Source organism: Pleurodeles waltl, unplaced genomic scaffold (genome assembly GCF_031143425.1).
Source record: "Pleurodeles waltl isolate 20211129_DDA unplaced genomic scaffold, aPleWal1.hap1.20221129 scaffold_69, whole genome shotgun sequence".
NCBI classification, from domain to species: Eukaryota; Metazoa; Chordata; class Amphibia; order Caudata; family Salamandridae; genus Pleurodeles; species Pleurodeles waltl.
Window position 1 is genome coordinate 2,174,364 of NW_027150390.1, and position 24,550 is coordinate 2,198,913.

Below are 24,550 nucleotides of genomic sequence, written 5' to 3' on the forward strand. Positions count from 1 at the left end.
CATCTTTCGTTAATGGTCATAACTGTGCATCATTTCCTTTGAAGTGTAGGGTTGATTCTCTGACCATCTGTCTCCCTGACTTTGAGCAGAGACCGATAGTTGAGCAGTCTCTTCCCACAAAAAGCTGGCACAAGCCTGCTTTTTTCCGCTCTGGCAGCGTGGAAACGAGAGAGTGGTCCTCACAAGAAAAAAAATCAATCCATGCTAGCAGAGGATGGTTTCGATCCATCGACCTCTGGGTTATGGGCCCAGCACGCTTCTGCTGCGCCACTCTGCTTCCTGCTCAAAATGCTGTGGTTATGCAGATCAGGAGCCTTCAGAGGAGTGGCATGGGATCGCTGGAGCTATTCTGGCAGGGCTCTCACCTCATTTGCCTAAGAATGTCACAAGGCATGCTGGGTGCAGAAAATCTTCGCCTTCCCCTCTCACAGTCAGTCATAGGGGAAAGTCAAGGCCCTCTCAGTCACTAGCCATGTCACGCCTTTGTCAAGACAGAAGCACCCCCACCCGCTCCTTCTCTGTGATCCTGCGCTACCATGCTCAGGTTTTGGCCTTACCTGGGAGCCAGAGGTGCACCCGGTGAGGGCTTGCCCGGTATGAGCATTCGGGACGTGAGTGGATTTAGGACTGGAAGTTCTGTCCATTCGAAGCAGCCAACCTTCCTGCTGCAGACAGGGGCTGTTCCCTTGGGTTTCTTTCACCTTGCTCTTGGATAAATTTGGTTGTATGCTGCAGTTGCCTGCGATGACTACAAGGTGGCGCTGCTTTCAGGTAAGAGCACAAATATGCAGAAAATATTGGGGACTTTTGCCACATTTATCGGTGGTGGGTCTCGCACATTTTTTCCAGGGGAGAGATATTGACCTGAAACACTTTTTACTGCAGAGATGCTGCAGTTCTAAAGGCTTGTCGGGCAGAAGGGCTTAGCCGTTTCATTGCCTGCCCCCCTGCAGCCCATTTATTGCCAGCAGTTGTGAGTGGTGACTGCTGTTTGTAAAATATAAAAATTTCAGGACATAGAAAGTCGCAGACGGGGCTTTTGGGATGCCTGCCTATGTATTTGTTTATTATTTATCTAATAGCTGAGTAATCTGGTCAAGATATTTCTCTTTTTTTTAACATATTGCGTTAGAATAGCTACAGCTTGCTTAATGTATAAATATTAGCACTGCGTTGGCCGGGAATCGAACCCGGGTCAACTGCTTGGAAGGCAGCTATGCTCACCACTATACCACCAACGCTCCGTGGAATATGTTTTTTTTAAACTCTAGACATCACAACCCTGAGTTCAATGACTATATTGCACCAGTATCAGAGGTATTTTTGGTTTACAGACCAACATGAAAATCAGGAAAAAAGTTCTTGCAACTGCTAAGGAACTGGAGATTGAAACCAATGCAAAAGCTGCGCAGAAAAGGAGAAAGGGAAAGCAGCAGTTCAAATCATTGAAATAAGCATATATTGGCAGCAAGGGAAAACAGCAGGGTAGAGAAAGAAAACAGCTCCACGAAATTCACAGGAGATTGATAATAGCAGAACAAAAAAAGGGAATAATAACGTTCCAAGCAGCCTCAGAAAGAAGTGCGAGGGTCCCATCTTTCGTTAATGGTCATAACTGGGCATCATTTCCTTTGAAGTGTAGGGTTGATTCTCTGACCATCTGTCTCCCTGACTTTGAGCAGAGACCGATAGTTGAGCAGTCTCTTCCCACAAAAAGCTGGCACAAGCCTGCTTTTTTCCGCTCTGGCAGCGTGGAAACGAGAGAGTGGTCCTCACAAGAAAAAAAATCAATCCATGCTAGCAGAGGATGGTTTCGATCCATCGACCTCTGGGTTATGGGCCCAGCACGCTTCCGCTGCGCCACTCTGCTTCCTGCTCAAAATGCTGTGGTTATGCAGATCAGGAGCCTTCAGAGGAGTGGCATGGGATCACTGGAGCTATTCTGGCAGGGCTCTCACCTCATTTGCCTAAGAATGTCACAAGGCATGCTGGGTGCAGAAAATCTTCGCCTTCCCCTCTCACAGTCAGTCATAGGGGAAAGTCAAGGCCCTCTCAGTCACTAGCCATGTCACGCCTTTGTCAAGACAGAAGCACCCCCACCCGCTCCTTCTCTGTGATCCTGCGCTACCATGCTCAGGTTTTGGCCTTACCTGGGAGCCAGAGGTGCACCCGGTGAGGGCTTGCCCGGTATGAGCGTTTGGGAGCGTTCGGGACATGAGTGGACTTAGGACTGGAAGTTCTGTCCATTCAAAGCAGCCAACCTTCCTGCTGCAGACAGGGGCTGTTCCCTTGGGTTTCTTTCACCTTGCTCTCGGATAAATTTGGTTGTATGCTGCAGTTGCCTGCGATGACTACAAGGTGGCGCTGCTTTCAGGTAAGAGCACAAATATGCATAAAATGTTGGGGACTTTTGCCACATTTATCGGTGGTGGGTCTCGCACATTTTTTCCAGGGGAGAGATATTGACCTGAAACACTTTTTACTGCAGAGATGCTGCAGTTCTAAAGGCTTGTCGGGCAGAAGGGCTTAGCCGTTTCATTGCCTGCCCCCCTGCAGCCCATTTATTACCAGCAGTTGTGAGTGGTGACTGCTGTTTGTAAAATATAAAAATTTCAGGACATAGAAAGTCGCAGACGGGGCTTTTGGGATGCCTGCCTATGTATTTGTTTATTATTTATCTAATAGCTGAGTAATCTGGTCAAGATATTTCTCTTTTTTTTTAACATATTGCGTTAGAATAGCTACAGCTTGCTTAATGTATAAATATTAGCACTGCGTTGGCCGGGAATCGAACCCGGGTCAACTGCTTGGAAGGCAGCTATGCTCACCACTATACCACCAACGCTCCGTGGAATATGTTTTTTTTAAACTCTAGACATCACAACCCTGAGTTCAATGACTATATTGCACCAGTATCAGAGGTATTTTTGGTTTACAGACCAACATGAAAATCAGGAAAAAAGTTCTTGCAACTGCTAAGGAACTGGAGATTGAAACCAATGCAAAAGCTGCGCAGAAAAGGAGAAAGGGAAAGCAGCAGTTCAAATCATTGAAATAAGCATATATTGGCAGCAAGGGAAAACAGCAGGGTAGAGAAAGAAAACAGCTCCACGAAATTCACAGGAGATTGATAATAGCAGGACAAAAAAAGGGAATAATAACGTTCCAAGCAGCCTCAGAAAGAAGTGCGAGGGTCCCATCTTTCGTTAATGGTCATAACTGGGCATCATTTCCTTTGAAGTGTAGGGTTGATTCTCTGACCATCTGTCTCCCTGACTTTGAGCAGAGACCGATAGTTGAGCAGTCTCTTCCCACAAAAAGCTGGCACAAGCCTGCTTTTTTCCGCTCTGGCAGCGTGGAAACGAGAGAGTGGTCCTCACAAGAAAAAAAATCAATCCATGCTAGCAGAGGATGGTTTCGATCCATCGACCTCTGGGTTATGGGCCCAGCACGCATCCGCTGCGCCACTCTGCTTCCTGCTCAAAATGCTGTGGTTATGCAGATCAGGAGCCTTCAGAGGAGTGGCATGGGATCGCTGGAGCTATTCTGGCAGGGCTCTCACCTCATTTGCCTAAGAATGTCACAAGGCATGCTGGGTGCAGAAAATCTTCGCCTTCCCCTCTCACAGTCAGTCATAGGGGAAAGTCAAGGCCCTCTCAGTCACTAGCCATGTCACGCCTTTGTCAAGACAGAAGCACCCCCACCCGCTCCTTCTCTGTGATCCTGCGCTACCATGCTCACGTTTTGGCCTTACCTGGGAGCCAGAGGTGCACTCGGTGAGGGCTTGCCCGGTATGAGCGTTCGGGACGTGAGTGGACTTAGGACTGGAAGTTCTGTCCATTCGAAGCAGCCAACCTTCCTGCTGCAGACAGGGGCTGTTCCCTTGGGTTTCTTTCACCTTGCTCTCGGATAAATTTGGTTGTATGCTGCAGTTGCCTGCGATGACTACAAGGTGGCGCTGCTTTCAGGTAAGAGCACAAATATGCATAAAATGTTGGGGACTTTTGCCACATTTATCGGTGGTGGGTCTCGCACATTTTTTCCAGGGGAGAGATATTGACCTGAAACACTTTTTACTGCAGAGATGCTGCAGTTCTAAAGGCTGGTCGGGCAGAAGGGCTTAGCCGTTTCATTGCCTGCCCCCCTGCAGCCCATTTATTGCCAGCAGTTGTGAGTGGTGACTGCTGTTTGTTAAATATATTAAAATTTCAGGACATAGAAAGTCGCAGACGGGGCTTTTGGGATGCCTGCCTATGTCTTTGTTTATTATTTATCTAATAGCTGAGTAATCTGGTCAAGATATTTCTCTTTTTTTTAACATATTGCGTTAGAATAGCTACAGCTTGCTTAATGTATAAATATTAGCACTGCGTTGGCCTGGAATCGAACCCAGGTCAACTGCTTGGAAGGCAGCTATGCTCACCACTATACCACCAACGCTCCGCGGCATATGTTTTTTTTAAACTCTAGACATCACAACCCTGAGTTCAATGACTATATTGTACCAGTATCAGAGGTATTTTTGGTTTACAGACCAACATGAAAATCAGGAAAAAAGTTCTTGCAACTGCTAAGGAACTGGAGATTGAAACCAATGCAAAAGCTGCGCAGAAAAGGAGAAAGGGAAAGCAGCAGTTCAAATCATTGAAATAAGCATATATTGGCAGCAAGGGAAAAACAGCAGGGTAGAGAAAGAAAACAGCTCCACGAAATTCACAGGAGATTGATAATAGCAGGACAAAAAAAGGGAATAATAACGTTCCAAGCAGCCTCAGAAAGAAGTGCGAGGGTCCCATCTTTCGTTAATGGTCATAACTGTGCATCATTTCCTTTGAAGTGTAGGGTTGATTCTCTGACCATCTGTCTCCCTGACTTTGAGCAGAGACCGATAGTTGAGCAGTCTCTTCCCACAAAAAGCTTTCACAAGCCTGCTTTTTTCCGCTCTGGCAGCGTGGAAACGAGAGAGTGGTCCTCACAAGAAAAAAAATCAATCCATGCTAGCAGAGGATGGTTTCGATCCATCGACCTCTGGGTTATGGGCCCAGCACGCTTCCGCTGCGCCACTCTGCTTCCTGCTCAAAATGCTGTGGTTATGCAGATCAGGAGCCTTCAGAGGAGTGGCATGGGATCGCTGGAGCTATTCTGGCAGGGCTCTCACCTCATTTGCCTAAGAATGTCACAAGGCATGCTGGGTGCAGAAAATCTTCGCCTTCCCCTCTCACAGTCAGTCATAGGGGAAAGTCAAGGCCCTCTCCGTCACTAGCCATGTCACGCCTTTGTCAAGACAGAAGCACCCCCACCCGCTCCTTCTCTGTGATCCTGCACTACCATGCTCAGGTTTTGGCCTTACCTGGGAGCCAGAGGTGCACCCGGTGAGGGCTTGCCCGGTATGAGCGTTTGTGAGCGTTCGGCACGTGAGTGGACTTAGGACTGGAAGTTCTGTCCATTCGAAGCAGCCAACCTTCCTGCTGCAGACAGGGGCTGTTCCCTTGGGTTTCTTTCACCTTGCTCTCGGATAAATTTGGTTGTATGCTGCAGTTGCCTGCGATGACTACAAGGTGGCGCTGCTTTCAGGTAAGAGCACAAATATGCATAAAATGTTGGGGACTTTTGCCACATTTATCGGTGGTGGGTCTCGCACATTTTTTCCAGGGGAGAGATATTGACCTGAAACACTTTTTACTGCAGAGATGCTGCAGTTCTAAAGGCTGGTCGGGCAGAAGGGCTTAGCCGTTTCATTGCCTGCCCCCCTGCAGCCCATTTATTACCAGCAGTTGTGAGTGGTTACTGCTGTTTGTAAAATATAAAAATTTCAGGACATAGAAAGTCGCAGTCGGGGCTTTTGGGATGCCTGCCTATGTCTTTGTTTATTATTTATCTAATAGCTGAGTAATCTGGTCAAGATATTTCTCTTTTTTTTAACATATTGCGTTAGAATAGCTACAGCTTGCTTAATGTATAAATATTAGCACTGCGTTGGCCGGGAATCAAACCCGGGTCAACTGCTTGGAAGGCAGCTATGCTCACCACTATACCACCAAGCTCCATGGCATATGTTTTTTTTAAACTCTAGACATCACAACCCTGAGTTCAATGACTATATTGCACCAGTATCAGAGGTATTTTTGGTTTGCAGACCAACATGAAAATCAGGAAAAAAGTTCTTGCAACTGCTAAGGAACTGGAGATTGAAACCCATGCAAAAGCTGCGCAGAAAAGGAGAAAGGGAAAGCAGCAGTTCAAATCATTGAAATAAGCATATATTGGCAGCAAGGGAAAAACCGCAGGGTAGAGAAAGAAAACAGCTCCACGAAATTCACAGGAGATTGATAATAGCAGGACAAAAAAAGGGAATAATAACGTTCCAAGCAGGCTCAGAAAGAAGTGCGAGGGTCCCATCTTTCTTTAATGGTCATAACTGTGCATCATTTCCTTTGAAGTGTAGGGTTGATTCTCTGACCATCTGTCTCCCTGACTTTGAGCAGAGACCGATAGTTGAGCAGTCTCTTCCCACAAAAAGCTGGCACAAGCCTGCTGTTTTCCGCTCTGGCAGCGTGGAAACGAGAGAGTGGTCCTCACAAGAAAAAAAATCAATCCATGCTAGCAGAGGATGGTTTCGATCCATCGACCTCTGGGTTATAGGCCCAGCACGCTTCCGCTGCGCCACTCTGCTTCCTGTTCAAAATGCTGTGGTTATGCAGATCAGGAGCCTTCAGAGGAGTGGCATGGGATCGCTGGAGCTATTCTGGCAGGGCTCTCACCTCATTTGCCTAAGAATGTCACAAGGCATGCTGGGTGCAGAAAATCTTCGCCTTCCCCTCTCACAGTCAGTCATAGGGGAAGTCAAGGCCCTCTCAGTCACTAGCCATGTCACGCCTTTGTCAAGACAGAAGCACCCCCACCCGCTCCTTCTCTGTGATCCTGCGCTACCATGCTCAGGTTTTGGCCTTACCTGGGAGCCAGAGGTGCACCCGGTGAGGGCTTTCCCGGTATGAGCGTTTGTGAGCGTTCGGCACGTGAGTGGACTTAGGATTGGAAGTTCTGTCCATTCGAAGCAGCCAACCTTCCTGCTGCAGACAGGGGCTGTTCCCTTGGGTTTCTTTCACCTTGCTCTCGGATAAATTTGGTTGTATGCTGCAGTTGCCTGCGATGACTACAAGGTGGCGCTGCTTTCAGGTAAGAGCACAAATATGCAGAAAATGTTGGGGACTTTTGCCACATTTATCGGTGGTGGGTCTCGCACATTTTTTCCAGGGGAGAGATATTGACCTGAAACACTTTTTACTGCAGAGATGCTGCAGTTCTAAAGGCTGGTCGGGCAGAAGGGCTTAGCCGTTTCATTGCCTGCCCCCCTGCAGCCCATTTATTACCAGCAGTTGTGAGTGGTGACTGCTGTTTGTAAAATATAAAAATTTCAGGACATAGAAAGTCGCAGTCGGGGCTTTTGGGATGCCTGCCTATGTCTTTGTTTATTATTTATCTAATAGCTGAGTAATCTGGTCAAGATATTTCTCTTTTTTTTAACATATTGCGTTAGAATAGCTACAGCTTGCTTAATGTATAAATATTAACACTGCGTTGGCCGGGAATCAAACCCGGGTCAACTGCTTGGAAGGCAGCTATGCTCACCACTATACCACCAAGCTCCATGGCATATGTTTTTTTTAAACTCTAGACATCACAACCCTGAGTTCAATGACTATATTGCACCAGTATCCGAGGTATTTTTGGTTTGCAGACCAACATGAAAATCAGGAAAAAAGTTCTTGCAACTGCTAAGGAACTGGAGATTGAAACCAATGCAAAAGCTGCGCAGAAAAGGAGAAAGGGAAAGCAGCAGTTCAAATCATTGAAATAAGCATATATTGGCAGCAAGGGAAAAACAGCAGGGTAGAGAAAGAAAACAGCTCCACGAAATTCACAGGAGATTGATAATAGCAGGACAAAAAAAGGGAATAATAACGTTCCAAGCAGGCTCAGAAAGAAGTGCGAGGGTCCCATCTTTCTTTAATGGTCATAACTGTGCATCATTTCCTTTGAAGTGTAGGGTTGATTCTCTGACCATCTGTCTCCCTGACTTTGAGCAGAGACCGATAGTTGAGCAGTCTCTTCCCACAAAAAGCTGGCACAAGCCTGCTGTTTTCCGCTCTGACAGCGTGGAAACGAGAGAGTGGTCCTCACAAGAAAAAAAATCAATCCATGCTAGCAGAGGATGGTTTCGATCCATCGACCTCTGGGTTATAGGCCCAGCACGCTTCCGCTGCGCCACTCTGCTTCCTGTTCAAACTGCTGTGGTTATGCAGATCAGGAGCCTTCAGAGGAGTGGCATGGGATCGCTGGAGCTATTCTGGCAGGGCTCTCACCTCATTTGCCTAAGAATGTCACAAGGCATGCTGGGTGCAGAAAATCTTCGCCTTCCCCTCTCACAGTCAGTCATAGGGGAAAGTCAAGGCCCTCTCAGTCACTAGCCATGTCACGCCTTTGTCAAGACAGAAGCACCCCCACCCGCTCCTTCTCTGTGATCCTGCGCTACCATGCTCAGGTTTTGGCCTTACCTGGGAGCCAGAGGTGCACCCGGTGAGGGCTTGCCCGGTATGAGCGTTTGTGAGCGTTCGGCACGTGAGTGGACTTAGGACTGGAAGTTCTGTCCATTCGAAGCAGCCAACCTTCCTGCTGCAGACAGGGGCTGTTCCCTTGGGTTTCTTTCACCTTGCTCTCGGATAAATTTGGTTGTATGCTGCAGTTGCCTGCGATGACTACAAGGTGGCGCTGCTTTCAGGTAAGAGCACAAATATGCATAAAATGTTGGGGACCTTTGCCACATTTATCGGTGGTGGGTCTCGCACATTTTTTCCAGGGGAGAGATATTGACCTGAAACACTTTTTACTGCAGAGATGCTGCAGTTCTAAAGGCTGGTCGGGCAGAAGGGCTTAGCCGTTTCATTGCCTGCCCCCCTGCAGCCCATTTATTACCAGCAGTTGTGAGTGGTGACTGCTGTTTGTAAAATATAAAAATTTCAGGACATAGAAAGTCGCAGACGGGGCTTTTGGGTTGCCTGCCTATGTCTTTGTTTATTATTTATCTAATAGCTGAGTAATCTGGTCAAGATATTTCTCTTTTTTTTAACATATTGCGTTAGAATAGCTACAGCTTGCTTAATGTATAAATATTAGCACTGCGTTGGCCGCGAATCAAACCCGGGTCAACTGCTTGGAAGGCAGCTATGCTCACCACTATACCACCAACGCTCCATGGCATATGTTTTTTTTAAACTCTAGACATCACAACCCTGAGTTCAATGACTATATTGCACCAGTATCAGAGGTATTTTTGGTTTACAGACCAACATGAAAATCAGGAAAAAAGTTCTTGCAACTGCTAAGGAACTGGAGATTGAAACCAATGCAAAAGCTGCGCAGAAAAGGAGAAAGGGAAAGCAGCAGTTCAAATCATTGAAATAAGCATATATTGGCAGCAAGGGAAAAACAGCAGGGTAGAGAAAGAAAACAGCTCCACGAAATTCACAGGAGATTGATAATAGCAGGACAAAAAAAGGGAATAATAACGTTCCAAGCAGGCTCAGAAAGAAGTGCGAGGGTCCCATCTTTCTTTAATGGTCATAACTGTGCATCATTTCCTTTGAAGTGTAGGGTTGATTCTCTGACCATCTGTCTCCCTGACTTTGAGCAGAGACCGATAGTTGAGCAGTCTCTTCCCAGAAAAAGCTGGCACAAGCCTGCTGTTTTCCGCTCTGGCAGCGTGGAAACGAGAGAGTGGTCCTCACAAGAAAAAAAATCAATCCATGCTAGCAGAGGATGGTTTCGATCCATCGACCTCTGGGTTATAGGCCCAGCACGCTTCCGCTGCGCCACTCTGCTTCCTGTTCAAAATGCTGTGGTTATGCAGATCAGGAGCCTTCAGAGGAGTGGCATGGGATCGCTGGAGCTATTCTGGCAGGGCTCTCACCTCATTTGCCTAAGAATGTCACAAGGCATGCTGGGTGCAGAAAATCTTCGCCTTCCCCTCTCACAGTCAGTCATAGGGGAAAGTCAAGGCCCTCTCAGTCACTAGCCATGTCACGCCTTTGTCAAGACAGAAGCACCCCCACCCGCTCCTTCTCTGTGATCCTGCGCTACCATGCTCACGTTTTGGCCTTACCTGGGAGCCAGAGGTGCACCCGGTGAGGGCTTGCCCGGTATGAGCGTTCGGGACGTGAGTGGACTTAGGACTGGAAGTTCTGTCCATTCGAAGCAGCCAACCTTCCTGCTGCAGACAGGGGCTGTTCCCTTGGGTTTCTTTCACCTTGCTCTCGGATAAATTTGGTTGTATGCTGCAGTTGCCTGCGATGACTACAAGGTGGCGCTGCTTTCAGGTAAGAGCACAAATATGCATAAAATGTTGGGGACTTTTGCCACATTTATCGGTGGTGGGTCTCACACATTTTTTCCAGGGGAGAGATATTGACCTGAAACAGTTTTTACTGCAGAGATGCTGCAGTTCTAAAGGCTGGTCGGGAAGAAGGGCTTAGCCGTTTCATTGCCTGCCCCCCTGCAGCCCATTTATTACCAGCAGTTGTGAGTGGTGACTGCTGTTTGTAAAATATAAAAATTTCAGGACATAGAAAGTCGCAGACGGGGCTTTTGGGATGCCTGCCTATGTCTTTGTTTATTATTTATCTAATAGCTGAGTAATCTGGTCAAGATATTTCTCTTTTTTTTAACATATTGCGTTAGAATAGCTACAGCTTGCTTAATGGATAAATATTAGCACTGCGTTGGCCGGGAATCAAACCCGGGTCAATTGCTTGGAAGGCAGCTATGCTCACAACTATACCACCAACGCTCCATGGCATATGTTTTTTTTAAACTCTAGACATCACAACCCTGAGTTCAATGACTATATTGCACCAGTATCAGAGGTATTTTTGGTTTACAGACCAACATGAAAATCAGGAAAAAAGTTCTTGCAACTGCTAAGGAACTGGAGATTGAAACCAATGCAAAAGCTGCGCAGAAAAGGAGAAAGGGAAACCAGCAGTTCAAATCATTGAAATAAGCATATATTGGCAGCAAGGGAAAAACAGCAGGGTAGAGAAAGAAAACAGCTCCACGAAATTCACAGGAGATTGATAATAGCAGGACAAAAAAAGGGAATAATAACGTTCCAAGCAGGCTCAGAAAGAAGTGCGAGGGTCCCATCTTTCTTTAATGGTCATAACTGTGCATCATTTCCTTTGAAGTGTAGGGTTGATTCTCTGACCATCTGTCTCCCTGACTTTGAGCAGAGACTGATAGCTGAGCAGTCTCTTCCCACAAAAAGCTGGCACAAGCCTGCTGTTTTCCGCTCTGGCAGGGTGGAAACGAGAGAGTGGTCCTCACAAGAAAAAAAATCAATCCATGCTAGCAGAGGATGGTTTCGATCCATCGACCTCTGGGTTATAGGCCCAGCACGCTTCCGCTGTGCCACTCTGCTTCCTGTTCAAAATGCTGTGGTTATGCAGATCAGGAGCCTTCAGAGGAGTGGCATGGGATTCCTGGAGCTATTCTGGCAGGGCTCTCACCTCATTTGCCTAAGAATGTCACAAGGCATGCTGGGTGCAGAAAATCTTCGCCTTCCCCTCTCACAGTCAGTCATAGGGGAAAGTCAAGGCCCTCTCAGTCACTAGCCATGTCACGCCTTTGTCAAGACAGAAGCACCCCCACCCGTTCCTTCTCTGTGATCCTGCGCTACCATGCTCAGGTTTTGGCCTTACCTGGGAGCCAGAGGTGCACGCGGTGAGGGCTTGCCCGGTATGAGCGTTTGGGAGCGTTCGGGACGTGAGTGGACTTAGGACTGGAAGTTCTGTCCATTCGAAGCAGCCAACCTTCCTGCTGCAGACAGGGGCTGTTCCCTTGGGTTTCTTTCACCTTGCTCTCGGATAAATTTGGTTGTATGCTGCAGTTGCCTGCGATGACTACAAGGTGGCGCTGCTTTCAGGTAAGAGCACAAATATGCAGAAAATGTTGGGGACTTTTGCCACATTTATCGGTGGTGGGTCTCGCACATTTTTTCCAGGGGAGAGATATTGACCTGAAACACTTTTTACTGCAGAGATGCTGCAGTTCTAAAGGCTGGTCGGGCAGAAGGGCTTAGCCGTTTCATTGCCTGCCCCCCTGCAGCCCATTTATTGCCAGCAGTTGTGAGTGGTGACTGCTGTTTGTAAAATATAAAAATTTCAGGACATAGAAAGTCGCAGACGGGGCTTTTGGGATGCCTGCCTATGTCTTTGTTTATTATTTATCTAATAGCTGAGTAATCTGGTCAAGATATTTCTCTTTTTTTTAACATATTGCGTTAGAATAGCTACAGCTTGCTTAATGTATAAATATTAGCACTGCGTTGGCCGGGAATCGAACCCAGGTCAACTGCTTGGAAGGCAGCTATGCTCACCACTATACCACCAACGCTCCGTGGCATATGTTTTTTTTAAACTCTAGACATCACAACCCTGAGTTCAATGACTATATTGCACCAGTATCAGAGGTATTTTTGGTTTACAGACCAACATGAAAATCAGGAAAAAAGTTCTTGCAACTGCTAAGGAACTGGAGATTGAAACCAATGCAAAAGCTGCGCAGAAAAGGAGAAAGGGAAAGCAGCAGTTCAAATCATTGAAATAAGCATGTATTGGCAGCAAGGGAAAAACAGCAGGGTAGAGAAAGAAAACAGCTCCACGAAATTCACAGGAGATTGATAATAGCAGGACAAAAAAAGGGAATAATAACGTTCCAAGCAGCCTCAGAAAGAAGTGCGAGGGTCCCATCTTTCGTTAATGGTCATAACTGTGCATCATTTCCTTTGAAGTGTAGGGTTGATTCTCTGACCATCTGTCTCCCTGACTTTGAGCAGAGACCGATAGTTGAGCAGTCTCTTCCCACAAAAAGCTGGCACAAGCCTGCTTTTTTCCGCTCTGGCAGCGTGGAAACGAGAGAGTGGTCCTCACAAGAAAAAAAATCAATCCATGCTAGCAGAGGATGGTTTCGATCCATCGACCTCTGGGTTATGGGCCCAGCACTCTTCTGATGCGCCACTCGGCTTCCTGCTCAAAATGCTGTGGTTATGCAGATCAGGAGCCTTCAGAGGAGTGGCATGGGATCGCTGGAGCTATTCTGGCAGGGCTCTCACCTCATTTGCCTAAGAATGTCACAAGGCATGCTGGGTGCAGAAAATCTTCGCCTTCCCCTCTCACAGTCAGTCATAGGGGAAAGTCAAGGCCCTCTCAGTCACTAGCCATGTCACGCCTTTGTCAAGACAGAAGCACCCCCACCCGCTCCTTCTCTGTGATCCTGCGCTACGATGCTCAGGTTTTGGCCTTACCTGGGAGCCAGAGGTGCACCCGGTGAGGGCTTGCCCGGTATGAGCGTTCGGGACGTGAGTGGATTTAGGACTGGAAGTTCTGTCCATTCGAAGCAGCCAACCTTCCTGCTGCAGACAGGGGCTGTTCCCTTGGGTTTCTTTCACCTTGCTCTCGGATAAATTTGGTTGTATGCTGCAGTTGCCTGCGATGTCTACAAGGTGGCGCTGCTTTCAGGTAAGAGCACAAATATGCAGAAAATATTGGGGACTTTTGCCACATTTATCGGTGGTGGGTCTCGCACATTTTTTCCAGGGGAGAGATATTGACCTGAAACACTTTTTACTGCAGAGATGCTGCAGTTCTAAAGGCTTGTCGGGCAGAAGGGCTTAGCCGTTTCATTGCCTGCCCCCCTGCAGCCCATTTATTGCCAGCAGTTGTGAGTGGTGACTGCTGTTTGTAAAATATAAAAATTTCAGGACATAGAAAGTCGCAGACGGGGCTTTTGGGATGCCTGCCTATGTATTTGTTTATTATTTATCTAATAGCTGAGTAATCTGGTCAAGATATTTCTCTTTTTTTTTAACATATTGCGTTAGAATAGCTACAGCTTGCTTAATGTATAAATATTAGCACTGCGTTGGCCGGGAATCGAACCCGGGTCAACTGCTTGGATGGCAGCTATGCTCACCACTATACCACCAACGCTCCGTGGAATATGTTTTTTTTAAACTCTAGACATCACAACCCTGAGTTCAATGACTATATTGCACCAGTATCAGAGGTATTTTTGGTTTACAGACCAACATGAAAATCAGGAAAAAAGTTCTTGCAACTGCTAAGGAACTGGAGATTGAAACCAATGCAAAAGCTGCGCAGAAAAGGAGAAAGGGAAAGCAGCAGTTCAAATCATTGAAATAAGCATATATTGGCAGCAAGGGAAAACAGCAGGGTAGAGAAAGAAAACAGCTCCACGAAATTCACAGGAGATTGATAATAGCAGGACAAAAAAAGGGAATAATAACGTTCCAAGCAGCCTCAGAAAGAAGTGCGAGGGTCCCATCTTTCGTTAATGGTCATAACTGGGCATCATTTCCTTTGAAGTGTAGGGTTGATTCTCTGACCATCTGTCTCCCTGACTTTGAGCAGAGACCGATAGTTGAGCAGTCTCTTCCCACAAAAAGCTGGCACAAGCCTGCTTTTTTCCGCTCTGGCAGCGTGGAAACGAGAGAGTGGTCCTCACAAGAAAAAAAATCAATCCATGCTAGCAGAGGATGGTTTCGATCCATCGACCTCTGGGTTATGGGCCCAGCACGCTTCCGCTGCGCCACTCTGCTTCCTGCTCAAAATGCTGTGGTTATGCAGATCAGGAGCCTTCAGAGGAGTGGCATGGGATCGCTGGAGCTATTCTGGCAGGGCTCTCACCTAATTTGCCTAAGAATGTCACAAGGCATGCTGGGTGCAGAAAATCTTCGCCTTCCCCTCTCACAGTCAGTCATAAGGGAAAGTCAAGGCCCTCTCAGTCACTAGCCATGTCACGCCTTTGTCAAGACAGAAGCACCCCCACCCGCTCCTTCTCTGTGATCCTGCGCTACCATGCTCAGGTTTTGGCCTTACCTGGGAGCCAGAGGTGCACCCGGTGAGGGCTTGCCCGGTATGAGCGTTTTGGAGCGTTCGGGACATGAGTGGACTTAGGACTGGAAGTTCTGTCCATTCGAAGCAGCCAACCTTCCTGCTGCAGACAGGGGCTGTTCCCTTGGGTTTCTTTCACCTTGCTCTTGGATAAATTTGGTTGTATGCTGCAGTTGCCTGCGATGACTACAAGGTGGCGCTGCTTTCAGGTAAGAGCACAAATATGCATAAAATGTTGGGGACTTTTGCCACATTTATCGGTGGTGGGTCTCGCACATTTTTTCCAGGGGAGAGATATTGACCTGAAACACTTTTTACTGCAGAGATGCTGCAGTTCTAAAGGCTGGTCGGGCAGAAGGGCTTAGCCGTTTCATTGCCTGCCCCCCTGCAGCCCATTTATTACCAGCAGTTGTGAGTGGTGACTGCTGTTTGTAAAATATAAAAATTTCAGGACATAGAAAGTCGCAGACGGGGCTTTTGGGATGCCTGCCTATGTCTTTGTTTATTATTTATCTAATAGCTGAGTAATCTGGTCAAGATATTTCTCTTTTTTTTAACATATTGCGTTAGAATAGCTACAGCTTGCTTAATGTATAAATATTAGCACTGCGTTGGCCGGGAATCAAACCCGGGTCAACTGCTTGGAAGGCAGCTATGCTCACCACTATACCACCAACGCTCCATGGCATATGTTTTTTTTAAACTCTAGACATCACAACCCTGAGTTCAATGACTATATTGCACCAGTATCAGAGGTATTTTTGGTTTACAGACCAACATGAAAATCAGGAAAAAAGTTCTTGCAACTGCTAAGGAACTGGAGATTGAAACCAATGCAAAAGCTGCGCAGAAAAGGAGAAAGGGAAAGCAGCAGTTCAAATCATTGAAATAAGCATATATTGGCAGCAAGGGAAAAACAGCAGGGTAGAGAAAGAAAACTGCTCCACGAAATTCACAGGAGATTGATAATAGCAGGACAAAAAAAGGGAATAATAACGTTCCAAGCAGCCTCAGAAAGAAGTGCGAGGGTCCCATCTTCCGTTAATGGTCATAACTGTGCATCATTTCCTTTGAAGTGTAGGGTTGATTCTCTGACCATCTGTCTCCCTGACTTTGAGCAGAGACCGATAGTTGAGCAGTCTCTTCCCACAAAAAGCTGGCACAAGCCTGCTTTTTTCCGCTCTGGCAGCGTGGAAACGAGAGAGTGGTCCTCACAAGAAAAAAAATCAATCAATGCTAGCAAAGGATGGTTTTGATCCATCGACCTCTGGGTTATGGGCCCAGCACGCTTCTGCTGCGCCACTCTGCTTCCTGCTCAAAATGCTGTGGTTATGCAGATCAGGAGCCTTCAGAGGAGTGGCATGGGATCGCTGGAGCTATTCTGGCAGGGCTCTCACCTCATTTGCCTAAGAATGTCACAAGGCATGCTGGGTGCAGAAAATCTTCGCCTTCCCCTCTCACAGTCAGTCATAGGGGAAAGTCAAGGCCCTCTCAGTCACTAGCCATGTCACGCCTTTGTCAAGACAGAAGCACCCCCACCCGCTCCTTCTCTGTGATCCTGCGCTACCATGCTCACGTTTTGGCCTTACCTGGGAGCCAGAGGTGCACCCGGTGAGGGCTTACCCGGTATGAGCGTTCGGGACGTGAGTGGACTTAGGACTGGAAGTTCTGTCCATTCGAAGCAGCCAACCTTCCTGCTGCAGACAGGGGCTGTTCCCTTGGGTTTCTTTCACCTTGCTCTCGGATAAATTTGGTTGTATGCTGCAGTTGCCTGCGATGACTACAAGGTGGCGCTGCTTTCAGGTAAGAGCACAAATATGCATAAAATGTTAGGGACTTTTGCCACATTTATCGGTGGTGGGTCTCGCACATTTTTTCCAGGGGAGAGATATTGACCTGAAACACTTTTTACTGCAGAGATGCTGCAGTTCTAAAGGCTGGTCGGACAGAAGGGCTTAGCCGTTTCATTGCCTGCCCCCCTGCAGCCCATTTATTGCCAGCAGTTGTGAGTGGTGACTGCTGTTTGTAAAATATAAAAATTTCAGGACATAGAAAGTCGCAGACAGGGCTTTTGGGATGCCTGCCTATGTCTTTGTTTATTATTTATCTAATAGCTGAGTAATCTGGTCAAGATATTTCTCTTTTTTTTAACATATTGCGTTAGAATAGCTACAGCTTGCTTAATGTATAAATATTAGCACTGCGTTGGCCGGGAATCGAACCCAGGTCAACTGCTTGGAAGGCAGCTATGCTCACCACTATACCACCAACGCTCCGTGGCATATGTTTTTTTTAAACTCTAGACATCACAACCCTGAGTTCAATGACTATATTGCACCAGTATCAGAGGTATTTTTGGTTTACAGACCAACATGAAAATCAGGAAAAAAGTTCTTGCAACTGCTAAGGAACTGGAGATTGAAACCAATGCAAAAGCTGCGCAGAAAAGGAGAAAGGGAAAGCAGCAGTTCAAATCATTGAAATAAGCATATATTGGCAGCAAGGGAAAAACAGCAGGGTAGAGAAAGAAAACAGCTCCACGAAATTCACAGGAGATTGATAATAGCAGGACAAAAAAAGGGAATAATAACGTTCCAAGCAGCCTCAGAAAGAAGTGCGAGGGTCCCATCTTTCGTTAATGGTCATAACTGTGCATCATTTCCTTTGAAGTGTAGGGTTGATTCTCTGACCATCTGTCTCCCTGACTTTGAGCAGAGACCGATAGTTGAGCAGTCTCTTCCCACAAAAAGCTGGCACAAGCCTGCTTTTTTCCGCTCTTGCAGCGTGGAAACGAGAGAGTGGTCCTCACAAGAAAAAAAATCAATCCATGCTAGCAGAGGATGGTTTCGATCCATCGACCTCTGGGTTATGGGCCCAGCACGCTTCCGCTGCGCCACTCTGCTTCCTGCTCAAAATGCTGTGGTTATGCAGATCAGGAGCCTTCAGAGGAGTGGCATGGGATCGCTGGAGCTATTCTGGCAGGGCTCTCACCTCATTTGCCTAAGAATGTCACAAGGCATGCTGGGTGCAGAAAATCTTCGCCTTCCCCTCTCACAGTCAGTCATAGGGGAAAGTCAAGGCCCTCTCCGTCACTAGCCATGTCACGCCTTTGTCAAGACAGAAGCACCCCCACCCGCTCCTTCTCTGTGATCCTGCACTACCATGCTCAGGTTTTGGCCTTACCTGGGAGCCAGAGGTGCACCCGGTGAGGGCTTGCCCGGTATGAGCGTTTGTGAGCGTTCGGCACGTGAGTGGACTTAGGACTGGAAGTTCTGTCCATTCGAAGCAGCCAACCTTCCTGCTGCAGACAGGGGCTGTTCCCTTGGGTTTCTTTCACCTTGCTCTCGGATAAATTTGGTTGTATGCTGCAGTTGCCTGCGATGACTACAAGGTGGCGCTGCTTTCAGGTAAGAGCACAAATATGCAGAAAATGTTGGGGACTTTTGCCACATTTATCGGTGGTGGGTCTCGCACATTTTTTCCAGGGGAGAGATATTGACCTGAAACACTTTTTACTGCAGAGATGCTGCAGTTCTAAAGGCTGGTCGGGCAGAAGGGCTTAGCCGTTTCATTGCCTGCCCCCCTGCAGCCCATTTATTACCAGCAGTTGTGAGTGGTGACTGCTGTTTGTAAAATATAAAAATTTCAAGACATAGAAAGTCGCAGTCGGGGCTTTTGGGATGCCTGCCTATGTCTTTGTTTATTATTTATCTAATAGCTGAGTAATCTGGTCAAGATATTTCTCTTTTTTTTAACATATTGCGTTAGAATAGCTACAGCTTGCTTAATGTATAAATATTAGCACTGCGTTGGCCGGGAATCAAACCCGGGTCAACTGCTTGGAAGGCAGCTATGCTCACCACTATACCACCAAGCTCCATGGCATATGTTTTTTTTAAACTCTAGACATCACAACCCTGAGTTCAATGACTATATTGCACCAGTATCAGAGGTATTTTTGGTTTGCAGACCAACATGAAAATCAGGAAAAAAGTTCTTGCAACTGCTAAGGAACTGGAGATTGAAACCAATGCAAAAGCTGCGCAGAAAAGGAGAAATGGAAAGCAGCAGTTCAAATCATTGAAATAAGCATATATTGGCAGCAAGGGAAAAACAGCAGGGTAGAGAAAGAAAACAGCTCCACAAAATTCACAGGAGATTGATAATAGCAGGACAAAAAAAGGGAATAATAACGTTCCAAGCAGGCTCAGAAAGAAGTGCGAGGGTCCCATCTTTCTTTAATTGTCATAACTGTGCATCATTTCCTTTGAAGTGTAGGGTTGATTCTCTGACCATCTGTCTCCCTGACTTTGAGCAGAGACCGATAGTTGAGCAGTCTCTTCCCACAAAAAGCTGGCACAAGCCTGCTGTTTTCCGCTCTGGCAGCGTGGAAACGAGAGAGTGGTCCTCACAAGAAAAAAAATCAATCCATGCTAGCAGAGGATGGTTTCGATCCATCGACCTCTGGGTTATAGGCCCAGCACGCTTCCGCTGCGCCACTCTGCTTCCTGTTCAAAATGCTGTGGTTATGCAGATCAGGAGCCTTCAGAGGAGTGGCATGGGATCGCTGGAGCTATTCTGGCAGGGCTCTCACCTCATTTGCCTAAGAATGTCACAAGGCATGCTGGGTGCAGAAAATCTTCGCCTTCCCCTCTCACAGTCAGTCATAGGGGAAAGTCAAGGCCCTCTCAGTCACTAGCCATGTCACGCCTTTGTCAAGACAGAAGCACCCCCACCCGCTCCTTCTCTGTGATCCTGCGCTACCATGCTCAGGTTTTGGCCTTACCTGGGAGCCAGAGGTGCACCCGGTGAGGGCTTGCCCGGTATGAGCGTTTGTGAGCGTTCGGCACGTGAGTGGACTTAGGACTGGAAGTTCTGTCCATTCGAAGCAGCCAACCTTCCTGCTGCAGACAGTGGCTGTTCCCTTGGGTTTCTTTCACCTTGCTCTCGGATAAATTTGGTTGTATGCTGCAGTTGCCTGCGATGACTACAAGGTGGCGCTGCTTTCAGGTAAGAGCACAAATATGCATAAAATGTTGGGGACCTTTGCCACATTTATCGGTGGTGGGTCTCGCACATTTTTTCCAGGGGAGAGATATTGACCTGAAACACTTTTTACTGCAGAGATGCTGCAGTTCTAAAGGCTGGTCGGGCAGAAGGGCTTAGCCGTTTCATTGCCTGCCCCCCTGCAGCCCATTTATTACCAGCAGTTGTGAGTGGTGACTGCTGTTTGTAAAATATAAAAATTTCAGGACATAGAAAGTCGCAGACGGGGCTTTTGGGATGCCTGCCTATGTCTTTGTTTATTATTTATCTAATAGCTGAGTAATCTGGTCAAGATATTTCTCTTTTTTTTAACATATTGCGTTAGAATAGCTACAGCTTGCTTAATGTATAAATATTAGCACTGCGTTGGCCGGGAATCAAACCCGGGTCAACTGCTTGGAAGACAGCTATGCTCACCACTATACCACCAACGCTCCATGGCATATGTTTTTTTTAAACTCTAGACATCACAACCCTGAGTTCAATGACTATATTGCACCAGTATCAGAGGTATTTTTGGTTTACAGACCAACATGAAAATCAGGAAAAAAGTTCTTGCAACTGCTAAGGAACTGGAGATTGAAACCAATGCAAAAGCTGCGCAGAAAAGGAGAAAGGGAAAGCAGCAGTTCAAATCATTGAAATAAGCATATATTGGCAGCAAGGGAAAAACAGCAGGGTAGAGAAAGAAAACAGCTCCACGAAATTCACAGGAGATTGATAATAGCAGGACAAAAAAAGGGAATAATAACGTTCCAAGCAGGCTCAGAAAGAAGTGCGAGGGTCCCATCTTTCTTTAATGGTCATAACTGTGCATCATTTCCTTTGAAGTGTAGGGTTGATTCTCTGACCATCTGTCTCCCTGACTTTGAGCAGAGACCGATAGTTGAGCAGTCTCTTCCCAGAAAAAGCTGGCACAAGCCTGCTGTTTTCCGCTCTGGCAGCGTGGAAACGAGAGAGTGGTCCTCACAAGAAAAAAAATCAATCCATGCTAGCAGAGGATGGTTTCGATCCATCGACCTCTGGGTTATAGGCCCAGCACGCTTCCGCTGCGCCACTCTGCTTCCTGTTCAAAATACTGTGGTTATGCAGATCAGGAGCCTTCAGAGGAGTGGCATGGGATCGCTGGAGCTATTCTGGCAGGGCTCTCACCTCATTTGCCTAAGAATGTCACAAGGCATGCTGGGTGCAGAAAATCTTCGCCTTCCCCTCTCACAGTCAGTCATAGGGGAAAGTCAAGGCCCTCTCAGTCACTAGCCATGTCACGCCTTTGTCAAGACAGAAGCACCCCCACCCGCTCCTTCTCTGTGATCCTGCGCTACCATGCTCACGTTTTGGCCTTACCTGGGAGCCAGAGGTGCACCCGGTGAGGGCTTGCCCGGTATGAGCGTTCGGGACGTGAGTGGACTTAGGACTGGAAGTGCTGTCCATTCGAAGCAGCCAACCTTCCTGCTGCAGACAGGGGCTGTTCCCTTGGGTTTCTTTCACCTTGCTCTCGGATAAATTTGGTTGTATGCTGCAGTTGCCTGCGATGACTACAAGGTGGCGCTGCTTTCAGGTAAGAGCACAAATATGCAGAAAATGTTGGGGACTTTTGCCACATTTATCGGTGGTGGGTCTCGCACATTTTTTCCAGGGGAGAGATATTGACCTGAAACACTTTTTACTGCAGAGATCCTGCAGTTCTAAAGGCTGGTCGGGCAGAAGGGCTTAGCCGTTTCATTGCCTGCCGCCCTGCAGCCCATTTATTGCCAGCAGTTGTGAGTGGTGACTGCTGTTTGTAAAATATAAAAATTTCAGGACATAGAAAGTCGCAGACGGGGCTTTTGGGATGCCTGCCTATGTCTTTGTTTATTATTTATCTAATAGCTGAGTAATCTGGTCAAGATATTTCTCTTTTTTTTAACATATTGCGTTAGAATAGCTACAGCTTGCTTAATGTATAAATATTAGCACTGCGTTGGCCGGGAATTGAACCCGGGTCAACTGTTTGGAAGGCAGCTATGCTCACCACTATACCACCAACGCTCCGTGGCATATGTTTTTTTTAAACTCTAGACATCACAACCCTGAGTTCAATGACTATATTGCACCAGTATCAGATGTATTTTTGGTTTACAGACCAACATGAAAATCAGGAAAAAAGTTCTTGCAACTGCTAAGGAACTGGAGATTGAAACCAATGCAAAAGCTGCGCAGAAAAGGAGAAAGGGAAAGCAGCAGTTCAAATCATTGAAATAAGCATATATTGGCAGCAAGGGAAAAACAGCAGGGTAGAGAAAGAAAACAGCTCCACGAAATTCACAGGAGATTGATAATAGCAGGACAAAAAAAGGGAATAATAACGTTCCAAGCAGCCTCAGAAAGAAGTGCGAGGGTCCCATCTTTCGTTAATGGTCATAACTGTGCATCATTTCCTTTGAAGTGTAGGGTTGATTCTCTGACCATCTGTCTCCCTGACTTTGAGCAGAGACCGATAGTTGAGCAGTCTCTTCCCACAAAAAGCTGGCACAAGCCTGCTTTTTTCCGCTCTGGCAGCATGGAAACGAGAGAGTGGTCCTCACAAGAAAAAAAATCAATCCATGCTAGCAGAGGATGGTTTCGATCCATCGACCTCTGGGTTATGGGCCCAGCACGCTTCCGCTGCGCCACTCTGCTTCCTGCTCAAAATGCTGTGGTTATGCAGATCAGGAGCCTTCAGAGGAGTGGCATGGGATCGCTGGAGCTATTCTGGCAGGGCTCTCACCTCATTTGCCTAAGAATGTCACAAGGCATGCTGGGTGCAGAAAATCTTCGCCTTCCCCTCTCACAGTCAGTCATAGGGGAAAGTCAAGGCCCTCTCAGTCACTAGCCATGTCACGCCTTTGTCAAGACAGAAGCACCCCCACCCGCTCCTTCTCTGTGATCCTGCGCTACCATGCTCAGGTTTTGGCCTTACCTGGGAGCCAGAGGTGCACCCGGTGAAGGCTTGCCCGGTATGAGCGTTTGGGAGCGTTCGGGACGTGAGTGGACTTAGGACTGGAAGTTCTGTCCATTCGAAGCAGCCAACCTTCCTGCTGCAGACAGGGGCTGTTCCCTTGGGTTTCTTTCACCTTGCTCTCGGATAAATTTGGTTGTATGCTGCAGTTGCCTGCGATGACTACAAGGTGGCGCTGCTTTCAGGTAAGAGCACAAATATGCAGAAAATATTGGGGACTTTTGCCACATTTATCGGTGGTGGGTCTCGCACATTTTTTCCAGGGGAGAGATATTGACCTGAAACACTTTTTACTGCAGAGATGCTGCAGTTCTAAAGGCTGGTCGGGCAGAAGGGCTTAGCCGTTTCATTGCCTGCCCCCCTGCAGCCCATTTATTACCAGCAGTTGTGAGTGGTGACTGCTGTTTGTAAAATATAAAAATTTCAGGACATAGAAAGTCGCAGACGGGGCTTTTGGGATGCCTGCCTATGTCTTTGTTTATTATTTATCTAATAGCTGAGTAATCTGGTCAAGATATTTCTCTTTTTTTTTAACATATTGCGTTAGAATAGCTACAGCTTGCTTAATGTATAAATATTAGCACTGCGTTGGCCGGGAATCGAACCCGGGTCAACTGCTTGGAAGGCAGCTATGCTCACCACTATACCACCAACGCTCCGTGGCTTATGTTTTTTTTAAACTCTAGACATCACAACCCTGAGTTCAATGGCTATATTGCACCAGTATCAGAGGTATTTTTGGTTTACAGACCAACATGAAAATCAGGAAAAAAGTTCTTGCAATTGCTAAGGAACTGGAGATTGAAACCAATGCAAAACCTGCGCAGAAAAGGAGAAAGGGAAAGCAGCAGTTCAAATCATTGAAATAAGCATATATTGGCAGCAAGGGAAAAACAGCAGGGTAGAGAAAGAAAACAGCTCCACGAAATTCACAGGAGATTGATAATAGCAGGACAAAAAAAGGGAATAATAAAGTTCCAAGCAGCCTCAGAAAGAAGTGCGAGGGTCCCATCTTTCGTTAATGGTCATAACTGTGCATCATTTCCTTTGAAGTGTAGGGTTGATTCTCTGACCATCTGTCTCCCTGACTTTGAGTAGAGACCGATAGTTGAGCAGTCTCTTCCCACAAAAAGCTGGCACAAGCCTGCTTTTTTCCGCTCTGGCAGCGTGGAAACGAGAGAGTGGTCCTCACAAGAAAAAAAATCAATCCATGCTAGCAGAGGATGGTTTCGATCCATCGACCTCTGGGTTATGGGCCCAGCACGCTTCTGCTGCGCCACTCTGCTTCCTGCTCAAAATGCTGTGGTTATGCAGATCAGGAGCCTTCAGAGGAGTGGCATGGGATCGCTGGAGCTATTCTGGCAGGGCTCTCACCTCATTTGCCTAAGAATGTCACAAGGCATGCTGGGTGCAAAAAATCTTCGCCTTCCCCTCTCACAGTCAGTCATAGGGGAAAGTCAAGGCCCTCTCAGTCACTAGCCATGTCACGCCTTTGTCAAGACAGAAGCACCCCCACCCGCTCCTTCTCTGTGATCCTGCGCTACCATGCTCAGGTTTTGGC

The 24,550-nt window shown here is 47.1% G+C and overlaps 11 non-coding genes across 11 annotated transcripts; all 11 read right to left on the reverse strand.

Annotated features, from left to right (window-relative positions):
* Nucleotides 1-1,169: 1,169 nt before the first annotated feature.
* TRNAG-UCC (transfer RNA glycine (anticodon UCC)) lies at nt 1,170-1,241 on the reverse strand. Its single transcript has one exon. It is a non-coding gene; the product is annotated as a tRNA-Gly (tRNA).
* A 1,532-nt stretch (nt 1,242-2,773) lies between these two features.
* TRNAG-UCC (transfer RNA glycine (anticodon UCC)) lies at nt 2,774-2,845 on the reverse strand. Its single transcript has one exon. It is a non-coding gene; the product is annotated as a tRNA-Gly (tRNA).
* A 3,756-nt stretch (nt 2,846-6,601) lies between these two features.
* On the reverse strand, nt 6,602-6,673 carry TRNAI-UAU (transfer RNA isoleucine (anticodon UAU)). Its single transcript has one exon. It is a non-coding gene; the product is annotated as a tRNA-Ile (tRNA).
* Nucleotides 6,674-8,203: 1,530 nt separating this feature from the next.
* Nucleotides 8,204-8,275, reverse strand: TRNAI-UAU (transfer RNA isoleucine (anticodon UAU)). The gene has a single exon. It is a non-coding gene; the product is annotated as a tRNA-Ile (tRNA).
* A 1,532-nt stretch (nt 8,276-9,807) lies between these two features.
* TRNAI-UAU (transfer RNA isoleucine (anticodon UAU)) lies at nt 9,808-9,879 on the reverse strand. Its single transcript has one exon. It is a non-coding gene; the product is annotated as a tRNA-Ile (tRNA).
* A 1,522-nt stretch (nt 9,880-11,401) lies between these two features.
* Nucleotides 11,402-11,473, reverse strand: TRNAI-UAU (transfer RNA isoleucine (anticodon UAU)). The gene has a single exon. It is a non-coding gene; the product is annotated as a tRNA-Ile (tRNA).
* A 902-nt stretch (nt 11,474-12,375) lies between these two features.
* TRNAG-UCC (transfer RNA glycine (anticodon UCC)) lies at nt 12,376-12,447 on the reverse strand. The gene has a single exon. It is a non-coding gene; the product is annotated as a tRNA-Gly (tRNA).
* A 4,720-nt stretch (nt 12,448-17,167) lies between these two features.
* TRNAG-UCC (transfer RNA glycine (anticodon UCC)) lies at nt 17,168-17,239 on the reverse strand. Its single transcript has one exon. It is a non-coding gene; the product is annotated as a tRNA-Gly (tRNA).
* Nucleotides 17,240-19,400: 2,161 nt separating this feature from the next.
* TRNAI-UAU (transfer RNA isoleucine (anticodon UAU)) lies at nt 19,401-19,472 on the reverse strand. Its single transcript has one exon. It is a non-coding gene; the product is annotated as a tRNA-Ile (tRNA).
* A 1,532-nt stretch (nt 19,473-21,004) lies between these two features.
* On the reverse strand, nt 21,005-21,076 carry TRNAI-UAU (transfer RNA isoleucine (anticodon UAU)). The gene has a single exon. It is a non-coding gene; the product is annotated as a tRNA-Ile (tRNA).
* Nucleotides 21,077-23,573: 2,497 nt separating this feature from the next.
* On the reverse strand, nt 23,574-23,645 carry TRNAG-UCC (transfer RNA glycine (anticodon UCC)). Its single transcript has one exon. It is a non-coding gene; the product is annotated as a tRNA-Gly (tRNA).
* Nucleotides 23,646-24,550: the final 905 nt, after the last annotated feature.